This window comes from Chamaea fasciata, unplaced genomic scaffold, assembly GCF_029207755.1.
Source record: "Chamaea fasciata isolate MVZ Bird 193981 ecotype frontalis unplaced genomic scaffold, bChaFas1.0.hap1 SCAF_11, whole genome shotgun sequence".
Lineage (NCBI taxonomy): Eukaryota > Metazoa > Chordata > Aves > Passeriformes > Sylviidae > Chamaea > Chamaea fasciata.
In genome coordinates this window covers 20,030,077-20,043,191 of record NW_027094096.1, presented here as the reverse complement: position 1 = coordinate 20,043,191, position 13,115 = coordinate 20,030,077, and positions in this window count along the sequence as shown.

Genomic DNA, 13,115 nt, shown 5'->3' with positions numbered 1-13,115 from the left:
CAATGGGAAAAGGAGAGAGGAGTTTCCAAAGTCCAAAAGCTACTCGTCCTCTTTGCATAGTTTTTGTAGCTGTCGAGACAGGAAACAAAGAGGATGTGGAAGGCTGTAGGTTCATGAAGCATAATTGACTACCTAATTAGCATCCCCACTAAAAAACCAGAATTCCTCAGAGCTTATGGCCCACGTTGGTGATACTTGTTTGCCAAGGGCTGTTTCCCAGGAGCTGCCTTGGTTGTCCCACCATCTGCCGTCACAGGTCACGTAGTGGTTAGGCTGGACCAGCAGCCAGGCTCATCCCTTGTTGAGATCTAACTCATTGAAGTTTGTGCAAATCCAAGCTAAAAATTGAGCTCGTGATGGTTTAGAAAAAGCCTAGACTGGAAGCACAAAGCAAGCATCTTGAAAGCAAAATGAGGTTTAACTACAGCTGATGATCCAACTTTCAAGTAGATAAATTACTTTGCAAAAAGACTGGTACAGCCAAGCCCCTTTCCATTTACAGCAAGCTAACTCAATCAGTTCCTATTCTTTTTAGATAGATCTGCTGGGTGTAAATGAATGTGTGTAATATGTGGACCATTTATTTCCAAGAATGTTGCAGTAAAAGTTTCTTTATGGATTTGCTGCAAAATCCTAAGTAAAGAAAAAAAAATCAATAGAAAATATCCACCTTTCTTAAAAAGAAAAGCCATTTTTCACCGCAAAGTTCAATTCGTTTTGCTCTGGCACTTACCGACTTTGATTAAGAACCTTCCAATATTTGTGCAGGGGCTCTCCACCAGCCTCCCTGGAAGAAGTTTCAAGCCCTTAAGCTGCAGGGGTATCTACAGAATTGGAGGGGCTTTGGTGGGGTGTGGGGAGAAATCACAAAGCTGAAACTCATCTCTGCAGGTGAAGGTGACAGTGGTTTTATCGTTCTTAGCTGGGGGTGGAGGTGTCCGTGAGGGTTGTCTGTGTTGCAGCATCAGCTCCAGAGGCTGCACTGCCCCCAGTATGACCAGTATAGATTTGGTATGACAGGCTCAGGAAGAGGGACCAGCCCAGTCCAGGCTGTGGTCACCAGACCCCTCTGAGCTTTCCTGCAGCACCCTGAGATGTTGTCTGAGGCTTGGGGGCTTTGAGGGCCCAGCAGAACTTCTCGATGAAGTGTTGGTGCAAGTCCTGAGGCAGTGAGTTCAACGGGGGTCTAGGGAGCAGAACACTCCATTCGGTCTCACTCACTTAGATATTTTGCCTTGATTTGGCAAAGAAAAGTGGCCCCAAAGGTTTTGGCAGCATCTGTCAGAACAGCACCAGGCAGTATGTCTGTTGTTGGATTATCTAAGCATGAGTCAGTGGCACTTTGGGAGCTGGGTGGGTACCAGCAGAAAGCTGGCAGAAATGCCAGCTCCTTTCTCTCTCTCAAGGACCAGCTTGGCTCAACCACTGTTATTAGCTAGCAGAGTGGAGGGTTTTCATCACCCAGCAGCTGTAAGGAGGTGGTTGTGCTCACTTGGAAATGAGATAAGATGTGGAATGAGTGGTTTTAACACTTCTGTGAGCTGCTCGTTCCCCTGTACCTTCCACCATGCACAGCAGAGCTCCTCTCAAGGGCTGGGCTCTGTGAAGAGGCAAGAGCCTTGTACAGAGAGGATTTGCTCTTTCCCTGGGTGCTGGGGTATCTCTGCAAGACAAGGGAAGCAAAGAGTGAAAGGACCAAACAGATCCTGTGCTTGCAGTGAGCCTGACATTATCCTGTGTCTGTGTACAGAGGGAATGGAAATGTCAGGTAAATGCAAAGGCAGCTGTACCTTCACTCCATCCAAATTCAAGGGATGGCAGATGAAACAGGTGTCTACACATACAACATCCTTTGTAGAAGCCTGTCTCTTCTAAAAATGCTTTTTTTTTCCCCCCCCCAAAAAATCACAAATAACTTCAGGCTGAATAAATATTTGCAGAGAAATATTTTGCATAATTTCTTGAGATTTCCTTGTGGAAACAAAATCCACAAACTGTTTATTAAAAAGAATACATCTTACCTTTGATAAAACATTTTTTCATTCTCTTTTGCTGGTGTTAAGTAGGAGGTCAGAAGAGAATCACAAAGGAGCAAATGTTTTCCTGAGATGATTTTCAAATATATGACTTGAGGCACCCTAGATATTGTCTATATGGAAGTCAGTTGTCCACAAATAATATCACATAACTAATTAAACATTGTTCCTCAGCTGTTATAAATGAAGATATAATTGTGGGGTTTTTAGTAACAAGTGTCTGGTATCTGATAGTTTTACCTATCTCTGGGGTTGGGGAGGATAGATGTCTCAGATTAATTATCAACCAGCTTGCAGATTAATGTGGGAAAATGTCTACCCTGGCCTTAAAAATGTCTGACTGCTTTACATTAATTGGCAGTCAATTAAATTGTGGTAAAAAGTGCCCAGTGTGGACACACTCAGAGGAAAAGAATTCACTCTGCGTGCTGTGTATGTTAATTTAAAATCACTATAACAGCCATTTCAAAGCAAAGTCTTTCCCAGCGTGACCGAGGATTAATCTTCATTCTCATTTCAAGGGGGATAAGTGCACTGCTGTTAAATAAAGCCATTTTTCAGTTTCTCAAGCTAAAGCAAGAGTTACAATCTTTCTGTAGGAATATGTATCATGATTTTGGGTTTTCGAGTGACCAGTCTTTGAAGTTCTCCTCTGGAGACTCCCCATCCCACCTTGTGATGTAACTGGAAAACCCTACACAGAGTGAGGATTTCCCCTCATTCCCCACCTTACCTGTGGAAGGCAGGTGAGTTACTCAGGGTTGGGGAGGAAACTCACTTCACTTTGATGAGATGCTCCTTTGAACTGAGCACCAAGAGTTCATTTATCCCATCTTGCTCAGAAAATTGAAAAGCTCAGCAAATAAAAAGCGTGAAATAAGAACTAAGAGCCAAACAGGAAAGTGTATGTATTTTATTGCAACAACTTTCATAGGGACATAAAGGGTTTTGCTTCATTGCAAATTATTATTATGAACAATATATGAATTTCCTTTAGACCGTTTTCTTCTTTCTTTACCTCAAAAAGGAGAGGCATTAATGATGCTCTCAGCTATCAGGGAATCACTTTGTGCTGTCTGAAATTAATGTAAATTTGAAATCAGAGCCTCGGGTGCTGAGGTGAAGTTTGAAGTTTTCTGTGATGTGAAGAAAAGAAAGCCGAAGGATCTCAACGATACTCATCGAAATGGGCCATTTTATCTGCATGGCTTTTTCTATTTTCAGAAGGCAGCAGAGGTGAGATTATCGCAGCAGTTAAGAGAAGAAACTGAAGTTTCACTGAGCTGGCACATCTAGATACATTAAATCTGGTTGTAAGATGTAAATGAATAAAGACATCAGAGGTGGAAGGCGGGAAGTTGTTTCTCTCCTTCCTGCCCCTGAATCCCCTTCTCCTGTTTTGACAGCCAGTCTGGGCTAAATGGCCACAAGGACCACAGAATGGTGTGGGTTAGAAGGGACCTTAAAGATCATTTAGTTACAATTCCTCAACCATGGCACCCACTAGGCCAAGTTCCTCGGGGCCCTGCTCAGCCTGGCCTTGAACACTGGGATACCAGGTTTGTATTTTGTGGCAGCTCACACCCTCCATCCTGCAGGAAAAGCCCCGGTTTCTGTCCATATTCACTGATGTGGTCACACCAGGCTGTGCTGGAATGTCTGAAGCGTGTCCCTCAATGTGTAGCAAAGAGGTTAATAAATAAGACTGAGATTCCTCTCCAGGTGCTACACAGGCCAGCTCCATCACACTTAGATGCTTCTGTGTTTTAATTAATGCTAATAGGTTCATTCTGGTCTGGAGCAGCCTGCCCTACCTACATGGCCCAGCTGCTGGCAGCCCTTGAAAGCCCTCTGGCAGAGCAGCACTAGCTGCACTCCTTCTTCCAGATGCTCACTGGATCCAAGAAAGCGAAAAATATAAATTAAAAGGTCCCTTTTCCACGTGGACAACTGCTATCCTTGCCAAGAGGGTCTTCTATCAACTCAGATAAGGAAAATGGAGAGAGGAGGTGAAGTACAGAACTCCAAGGGGAAATACTCTTCACTTCCAAAGAACAGGTTTCTGTCTTTCCGTCATGTTTCTCACATGCAGAATTAATTCAAATGTACCATGTGGTTGTAAAACACAATAGTCTAAATAACAGTCAGGAGTTTAAATAGCGCAAATTTAATATAAGCTTTGAGGACAGAGGGGAAATAGGTGGCAGTCTGAGTTTTCGGGGTAGAAAACAGACCTTTCCAGAGGATAATCTCTATTAGATTGAGGAGGGATGTTAGAGTAAATTGCCAGTGCTAAGCAATTTTCTGATCTAAAGCATAGGAGGTTTATAACAGCCCCATGTGCTTTGGTTTAGATCATTTAGTCTGTTTTGCTAGCAAATATTACCATGTGCTGAGCAGCTAATTTTCAGCAAACCTTGGTAGAGCCATCAGGGAACCAGGTTTGTTCTGTGCTTTAACATCATCAAAACACTTTCGTTCTTTCCTTTTCTTTCTATTTTTTTTTCTTCTTTCGACTGAAGCACTGCAAATACTCTGATCCCAATCTGAAGAAACAATCTTGCACAGCAAACACAAGCTTCAGTCCCTGGAACTTGCACTGCCCCATCCCAAGTCCCCCCTTGGCAGGTGCTTTGGAGGAGTGATGATGACACATCAATCATTTCAAGTTCCCTTGGTGCCTCCTCAACATCTACATCAGTTCCTTGATATATAGCACTCAGAGAAGAATAAGCCCAGCACTATTATGCCCTGGTTTTCCAACCTGGGGCTTGGCAGCCAGTTATCCTTTGCTCCCATGTGCTGTAATTTGCCTTAGAAACATGCATGTGTTGATTTCTGGGCCCCAGCCCAGCTCCTGGGGAAAGTTCACTGCATGTGCCAAGGTTGCTCCAGCCCTCAGCATCCAGCACGGAGGAAAAAAGGAGGAAAGGCTCACTTTTCTGTGGATGTAATCACATTTCTGACACTTCCAAGTTATTCATTTGATTGTAACAGGGCAATCAACCCAGCTGGGCTGTGTCTGTTCTTTCAGGAGAACCTGCTCCCCCTCCTCCACCTGCAGCAATATTACAGAGAGCCCATGACCCAAATCCCTGGGGTCTGGCTCCTGCCCATGATCCCACCCAGTCTCTGCGAGCCTGGCTCACTTGGAGGAATTCAGACAAACAACAGGGCATGGCTGTGCTGTGCCTAATTGATAGTAATGTTAAAAGACTGATTGTAATTTGAATGCTAATTAAGGGAGATAGTTATTGATTTTAATGGGAGACAGAGCAGGCTCTTGCACATCTACCACATAATGAGAAAGTACTGGGGTTGCTGTCAGTGCCCGGGAAACAATCACAATAATAATGTGCTGAGAAAAATGCAGCTTCCTCTTAATAAACCCTTAACAGCAGCAAGAATGGCACTAAAGAAGAAAGGATTTTCTGTTCCCAGCCCTGGGAAGTTAACTCATTTCATACTGTGTAATTTACCATAGTTATAACAGCGCTTACAAACCCCAGTAAACACAACTATGGATGTTATGAGCCCACCAACCACTATGGACAACTGGAGCTTTTAAGATGCTTGTGTAAAATGTCATTCTCTCCCCACCCACAGCATTCAAAATTCTCAATTTTTAGTACAGAATTTTGATTCAAAAATTCTTTACTTTTCATAGGTTTAGTGTGAGCTGAGGTCAGCTCAACACCCAGCATCCACAAGTCAGCACATGGTCCATAATTTCAGGGAAATTTAGAGAGAGCATTATTTTACAGTGGCATTTGGAACTAAGTATTTGATTTACAAATATCCTTCCCAAAAATTCAACACCGTAAGATTTTTCCTGTCATTTTTACTTCTACCAATTCTTCTTTCATTTATTGCTCCCTTTTTTAATAGCAGAGGGGGAGAGGAATGGGGTGTTCAAATTCCAGTCTGTCAAGGTCCTAACAAATAAGTAAGAGCTCAAAAATCCATAAAAATTGTCCATAATTTTTCAGCTGCAAAATCCATATCCCATGCCAAGAATTACCACAACAATAAAAACTTCTCCATCTTTATTGCCCCAGAGCATATGATTCCTTGCAAAGTTTCCCAGGAATATTTTTATTTATGCACATGACTCCATGTTGACCAGAGAGAGTGGAAAAATCTCCAAGCCCTCTCTTTGGCCAAATTAGATTTCACAGCTGAATCGTTGAGATTATACTTCGATTTTCAATGCTGGTGCTGGCATTTTTATGACAGCGGCTCTGGCTTATTAAAAGAGCATATTGAAACCAGCTTGGTGATTTTCCCCTCCTTCTTTTCACTCTGTTATACCAAAGAACATTTATTACTTTTTGATAAAAGATGCACACCCCTCCCTTAGGAGAGGGGCACTGAAGCAGGATGAGATGGCTCCTGCCTTTGTCACTGTCTCCAGAGTAACTGGGGAAGGGCAGAAACTAGAGTGTAATCATTCAATAGAGTGACAAAACACAGGGCTGAAGGAAAAAAGCTTAGATTAAATAATTCTTCCGTGTCCCTTATGTCTTCATCTATTTCTCAAAAGGCATTATGTGCAAAGCAGAAAATGGTATTACTTTTTTGTGTTAATAGCAGAGATGAATCATCTAATGCCATTCAACAGTTGGAACTAATATCAAGATTCAGGCTCCACAGCTGGCTGTAAGAGAGACTAGAAAAAGTAGCATAGATCAAAAGATGTTCATATTTTGGGGAAGGTCCCTCTCCAGTCCCTCAGTCTGTGACTTCCTCTGATCTTGGAAATCGAAGCTCTCCCTTTAAAGCCTTCAAATTTAGTTCTTGTTCTCCTGAATGCTAAACATCCAGAGAGAACAATTTCAGGAGATGCAAGGAGGGCAATTTGGGCTTGCTGCCATACAGCCAGTCTCCAAAACCCCAACAAAACCTTTAGGAAGAGGATGAGAGAGTCCTTCAGGGTGTTCAGAGCAGTTTGTGAGGCCAGCAGCAATCCTCTGCCATCATGAAGGCTCCAAAGAGCCAGGTGGGTGCTGAAGGTGGAGCCCACCAGCCCAGCCTGCCAAGGACTCACTAGCCAGGGACCACCTCCCACAGCCCACCAGCCCCTGGGAGCTGGCAGGACCTTCATGCAGCTCTGCGAGATTTGGAGTCTGGGATAAAAAGTGGCTCTGGAGCAAGGCATAAGTACATCTGCTGATAAAGTCAGATGGTTTCCAAAGATCTGTGCTTTTTGGGAGGTGCACTCAGGGTTAGAGACTGAGGTGGCTTCACCCCATGGATCGTCCTCTCTCACCTAGAGGCTGCCTGGCCTCCACTTCCCTCCATGTCCCACCAACCCCTGAAGGACCACGTGAAGTGGCAGCAATCTGTTGGTACCGGTTGGTCAAATGAACAAGACCATGAAGCACAGAGAAGCAGGAGCTGTTCCATGTGAGGTTCAGCTGTCCCTGCTGCAGAGGTGGCACTCCAGGGACAAACTGCCACAGCCATCTGCCTTTTATCCACCTGCATAACCAGTCAGCCTTTTTACAAAAAGCCTGGATGTGAGTCGACTAGGACATTATGACTGATCATGAGGGGGGAAATAGAGGGAAGAACACTCAGGAGTGTGAGCAGTACAGTCTCCAGAGCAGGAAGAATTAATTGCTTGCATCCCAGTTCTTTGCAAGATGTGGAAGTCAGTGTGAGGGAAGGATGCCCACACCTCGCAGAAGGAAGGTGTGTAAAGCCAGGGTCACCTTCCACAGCAAAACTTCATAGAAATTAGATGACAGCCCAACCGTGCTAAGAGTTTCTCCACATCAGAGGTTTTGAATTGCGGCAGAATAATTCCAGCATCTGTAATTAGCACTTCCATTAAATCCTCGTTGCTCTCATATTAATTTCAGGAGTTTGGAACTGTCAGGAGCGTTATTAAGGGATGCTATCCTTGTCAGGAGCTAAAAAAAAAATATATTAAAAAAAATAAAAATTTGAGCCTCTGATTAAAAGTTTAGGGCAGCCCTCATTATTTCCTGCATCAAAAGAGCAGTCTTTTTTGGGCTACTCTTTCAGTCAGTACTGTTTCATTATGGAGGGTCTCTAATTATTTCTGCCTCGGAGCTACTAAAAAAAAAGACAGTTTGGTTTTCACATGCTTCTTGGTGCAGCCAAATACAAAAAAATCCCATTTGTTTTCAGAGCTGGAAGGACAGAGTGGCACTGGGAAGGTGCTGGAAGAAGTCACTGTGGTACTGGAAAGGTTCTGGGAGAAGTCATTCTTGAGCTTTCCAAATTACCTGCCTCGACCAACGAGGGCATTAACTGCCCCTGTCATTAAGAGTCACATCCAGAATGTGGCATCCAGGAAACACACAATAGCCTGGGGGCAAACACATCCAGGACATGTGTTTCCATGGGACTCAGTACAATTATTTTGGCTATAAAAACCGACCAAATTCCCAGACTCTGGATCCAGCCATGCCCCCAGCACAGCCCTGGCCACGGTGACCTGGGAGAAAGGCTTGTGAGTTTTGGATGGGGAACAGGCATCATGTGGAAAATCAGGTATGGGAGATTTCTTATGGAAAACCTGGCCACCTTGTGCTCCAAGGCTGCACTATGTGCTATTTGCATACACTGAAAAATAGCTGTACAGGCTGAAGGCAAGACAGGCTGGGGCTGGTGCCAGAGCAGGGCTGCTTTGGGCCTGAAGTCAGGGCTTAGGGCTGCACATTAGAGCAGCTACGTAGTCTTCAGCCAAATATTAAGGAAATAAAAATTTGGATGGACTTAACCTCACTGCAATCTCCTGTCAAAGTTGTGTAATTGTTAACATTGGAAATGGAAGTTTGAAAAATCAAGATGCCTTATCTGAGAAATTACAAATGAAGGTTTCACTCCAGGAGGATGTTTCGGTTTGGAATTTATGCATCTGTTGTTTAATGCAAACTGAAAACCTCTTTCAGTTAAGAAACCCCCATGCATTTGGGGGGTTGAAAAACATTTACTAAACCTGATTTTTCCATGCATACAGACAGTTGACAGCATTTTCTTCCCCCATGGGCAGGAAATAAAGAAACTGACTCAATCCAGTGAGCTGCAGATGCTTTTTACTCTGTCTGAAGCTGAACATCTCTGAAGACCAAGTTCTGTATTCCCTTGGTTACTTTTTAATTACACTGCAATAAAATTGCAAGGAATCTAATTTTGCCAGACAAAACCCAGGGACTCAGTGGAAGGTGATGGGGGTCCAGCTATTTCACACACTAATTACACCAGCATGAGTCCTGAAATACTGTGCTATTTTTATTCATTCATGGGGGGAGGGAAAAAAAAAAAAAAAAAAAAAAAAAAAAAAAAAAAAAAGCTCTCTCATCTAGACCTGAGTGACTGCTATTTCATTCTCAAAAATAGTCAATGCACTCTTCATTTCCCAAAAAACAGCTGCCCTCTTCTGTTTCCAGGGAATATTACTACCTTTCAAAATCCTAATGGGTGTGCTGCTGAAATCAAAATAAAATGCCATTGCTCTGCCTGCCTCAAAACAACAACCCAATCTCAATAAAGCACTGCCACCTTTCTTAAAACCTCTGAAAAGGGGGCAATATTAAATAAGAGCTTGAAATATGGGTCTAAGGAGGGAGTTGTTCAGGGTTTCTAAAAGTATGTCTGCAGTGCCATCAGGAGGCGTGATCACAGCATAGGAAGGCTGAGCTGAGGCCAAGCCGGCTGGGTGAGGCAGGACAGCCACCAGGACGGACAGACACTGGAGCATGGATGTGGGGGGAGGCACCCCACGTGCCCCTTCCCAGGGACAGCAGCATCCCGAGAGCTCCAGGTACCTGCAAGAGTCGCCACAAGGTGCTGCCACCTCTGTTGCACCTCTCTGGCTGCAGCCAGCACTTCAGAGCCTTGACCCTGCAGAGGACTGATGGGAATTCTGCATCCGGGAGGCTCAAACACATGGAAGGGTGCAGTCTTCTAAGGGGCTACAAGACTTTTGTAATTTTTTCCCTCTTAATTTTCTGGAAGCCGATTAGAAAAGCACAGCCTGGATGTGCAGTGGGTGAAAGGCTGGTCAGTGCTGCCCAAGCAGGACACCACAGCCCACAGCAAAGCTGCTGGACCTGCAGGGAGGTGGCAGAACTGGAGGCTGAGAAAGTGGATACCGACTAATATGAGTCATTTTTGACCTCTGAATTACTGTGACCCATTTCTGCCAAAACTGACCTCAATCCTCTATTGTTCTCACTTTTCCAGTTACCAAAGCCACCCCCTCAGGGAACAAAGATTAAACACTTGCTAGAGAATTTCAGGAGTGTGACTCCTCACCTCACAAAACGACTGCTCACTCATCTCCTCGGCCCCATAAAATGCGTCATAAAATAAAAATGCCTTCTTTACTGCCTAGTAAAGAAGGTTCAAGTGTATCACTGCATTTACATGAACGTTCAGGACAGTCAGATTTGCCACTTATGGATTACACCTTGACTACTGTCTTTTTCCTTAAAATAGGAATGAATCCAGTCATCCCACACTTGTTCTTTCCCCAGAGGGACAGGAAAGATTCCACTGAGACAGAAAAACATAATGGCTTCACCAACGTCCCATTTAAAAAAAAAAAAAAAGAAGAAGAAGAAGCAGCGGCTCAAATAGGTGAAGGTGGAGCAAACAGCTGTTGCCTGTTCTATGCTCTACAGGAAATCTGGGCATGAGGATGCTGATTAAAACTGTCCTCCTCTTATGCAAGTGGAAATCTTTTCCAAGTGATGGAGCCTGCCTGGACTTGAGGCATGTGGCCTTGTACATGTGCTCCAGATAAACAAGGCTGCCCCCCAAAATATTGCATTTCCTCACCAGTTTAGGTTCATAGCAAGAACCTCCACTGCAGCTGGTGATTTGGGTTCAGAAAGGCAATAGCAGAAAGATAGAGAAAAGGGGAGAGAAGCTAGGTGGCTGCACTCCTCCTCAGCTTGGCTCTGGACTGGCACAGCCCTGGCATCTCAGAGCCCCTGTTTCGTTCTTCCTTCCATGGGCTCTCCATCCGCACCACTTAACTTTCCACATTTCCCTGCCAGCAATACATTTCCATGCTTTGAGGGTGTAAAAGCTAAACTCTTTGGAAAGAGCCTCAAAGCACACAAAGCAGATGAAGAGCTATCACTCTTTTAGCCCTTCAAAGGCCTAATTTCTGCGAGGTGACAATTTGCTTTGGTTGTACAGCAGTTCTATGGAAGCAAAATGCTGCTGACAGGATTTTTTTCACAGTGCTGTAGGTGGAACCAGCTGTATTGGGTTCAAGGCAGCACTTCCAACATAGAGAAGTCGTTTCTAATAAACAGAAATTGGAAAAGCCTCCAGCATCGAAACAATATTAAAGATTGAATCCTTCTTGGAAAGACACGTGGTATTTGTCTGGCAAAATTGCCTCCAGCCATTTGACACTATAATTGTGTAACATTAAGTTTTATTCCAAATGCCAATCAGTAAGTGATGCTCCTGCATGATGTGACACAGCTTCACCTCCTTCTGGAGGAAATCTAGATCAACTTCAGCAGCACCTGCTGAGCACAGCGTGACCTCGACCAGTCTCTAGAAAGACACTCAAATACTTGCAGTTTGACTGTGGCACTGCAACATTGCGATGAGCTTCTACACAGAATAATACCCTGGCAGCAACAGGGGACTGTAATCCTTAATTTTGGTTGTAGGCAGTTCAGGCAATTTCGGCTCTCTGCAGGGAATTGCCCTGGAGAGTTCTAGCCAGGTTCAAAGGCTGCAACTTCACCCACTGCAGCTGCAAAACCACATGCTGATGACTCTCCTTTTAGGGCTAAATTCTGTAAAAGACCAGCTTGCTTGGGGGTTTAAGCCTTGTTTTCAAAGATAACTTGCAACCAGATTTACAGAAATGCTACAGCAATTTAAAATGTCTGCTGGGGTTGATGAAAATGCCCAAGCAGATTACGGTGCCAAATGTTTTTAAATGTTACTTATGACGTAGCTGGTCTTGAGCCCCAGGGTTGGCAGGATCATCCAACAGAACTCCAGATTTTCTTCTTGTTTCTGTTCTTGTTTCTTCCACTGATTATTACCTTCCCTTCTGGGATGTGTATGTAATATCCTCTTGTAAGTATGACAGCCTGTGATCTGGGCCCAAGGTGTATCTTAGGGTGCCGATATTTTAGGGATGCATGCTCTGATTTGGAAGACCTGTGCTGTATTCACTGCGGGAATATTATGTTGTATGCCAATGACAATAAATGCTGGCTGGCATTTTCCAGCCTCAAAGCTCTCATGAACCATTGCAGGGAGCTTGGCTGCTCATCCATTTACCACGCTGTTTGTTAAGTGGGCAGCCTGACAGTGGCAGTACCACAGCTTCATTTTCTCCTAACAGCTTTAGGACAGCATTTCTTAAATCAAGACAAAGCCATTGAAGTCAGTGAGTGGAGAAGGCAGCTCTGGCTTTGTTACAGCGATCAGAAACACAAGTTGAAAGCATGTATGCTAATTGCCAAGACTGCTGCCATTTAATTAGCATATACAGTCTGTACCCAAATTAAGAACTCCTCCCTTGAAAGCTTATTATGCCCTAATATATCCCCAGTATGTTTATACCCATAGCTGTGCTCTGCCCCACCTTTGCACTACCCAGCAGCTGTGAGGACTGTGTGAAGATCAGTGCCAATCTATGTGAACAAGGTGTCTGCAGAAATCTGTGCCATGTGCTGGACACTGGGCAATGCATGACAGGAGTCCAGGCTGATGTAACTGTCTGTCAGGAGCTCTGTTAAGAGGAGAGATGCTGCTCCATGCAGCCACCCTGAGCTCCCAGTGCCTCTCTCTGTGTTCCGTTCACCCACAGCCTCCAATGCTTCAAAGCTCCAGTTATGTGGCTAAATCTTACATTATTAAATGGTTGTCTTGTCTTCTGTGCTGATACCAGGCTAACAGCCCACCTCAAGGACATGGGCTTTACCCAGCCTGCTGCCTTTGGCCCTTGTGGGAAGGTAGTGCAGGGGAAGGAGCAGCCTGCCTGGCTCTGCAGAACGATCCCGAGCCTCCAGCACCCTGCCTCTTGTCTGCAACTGCAGATCAGCCTCGAGGAAAGGGTAATTC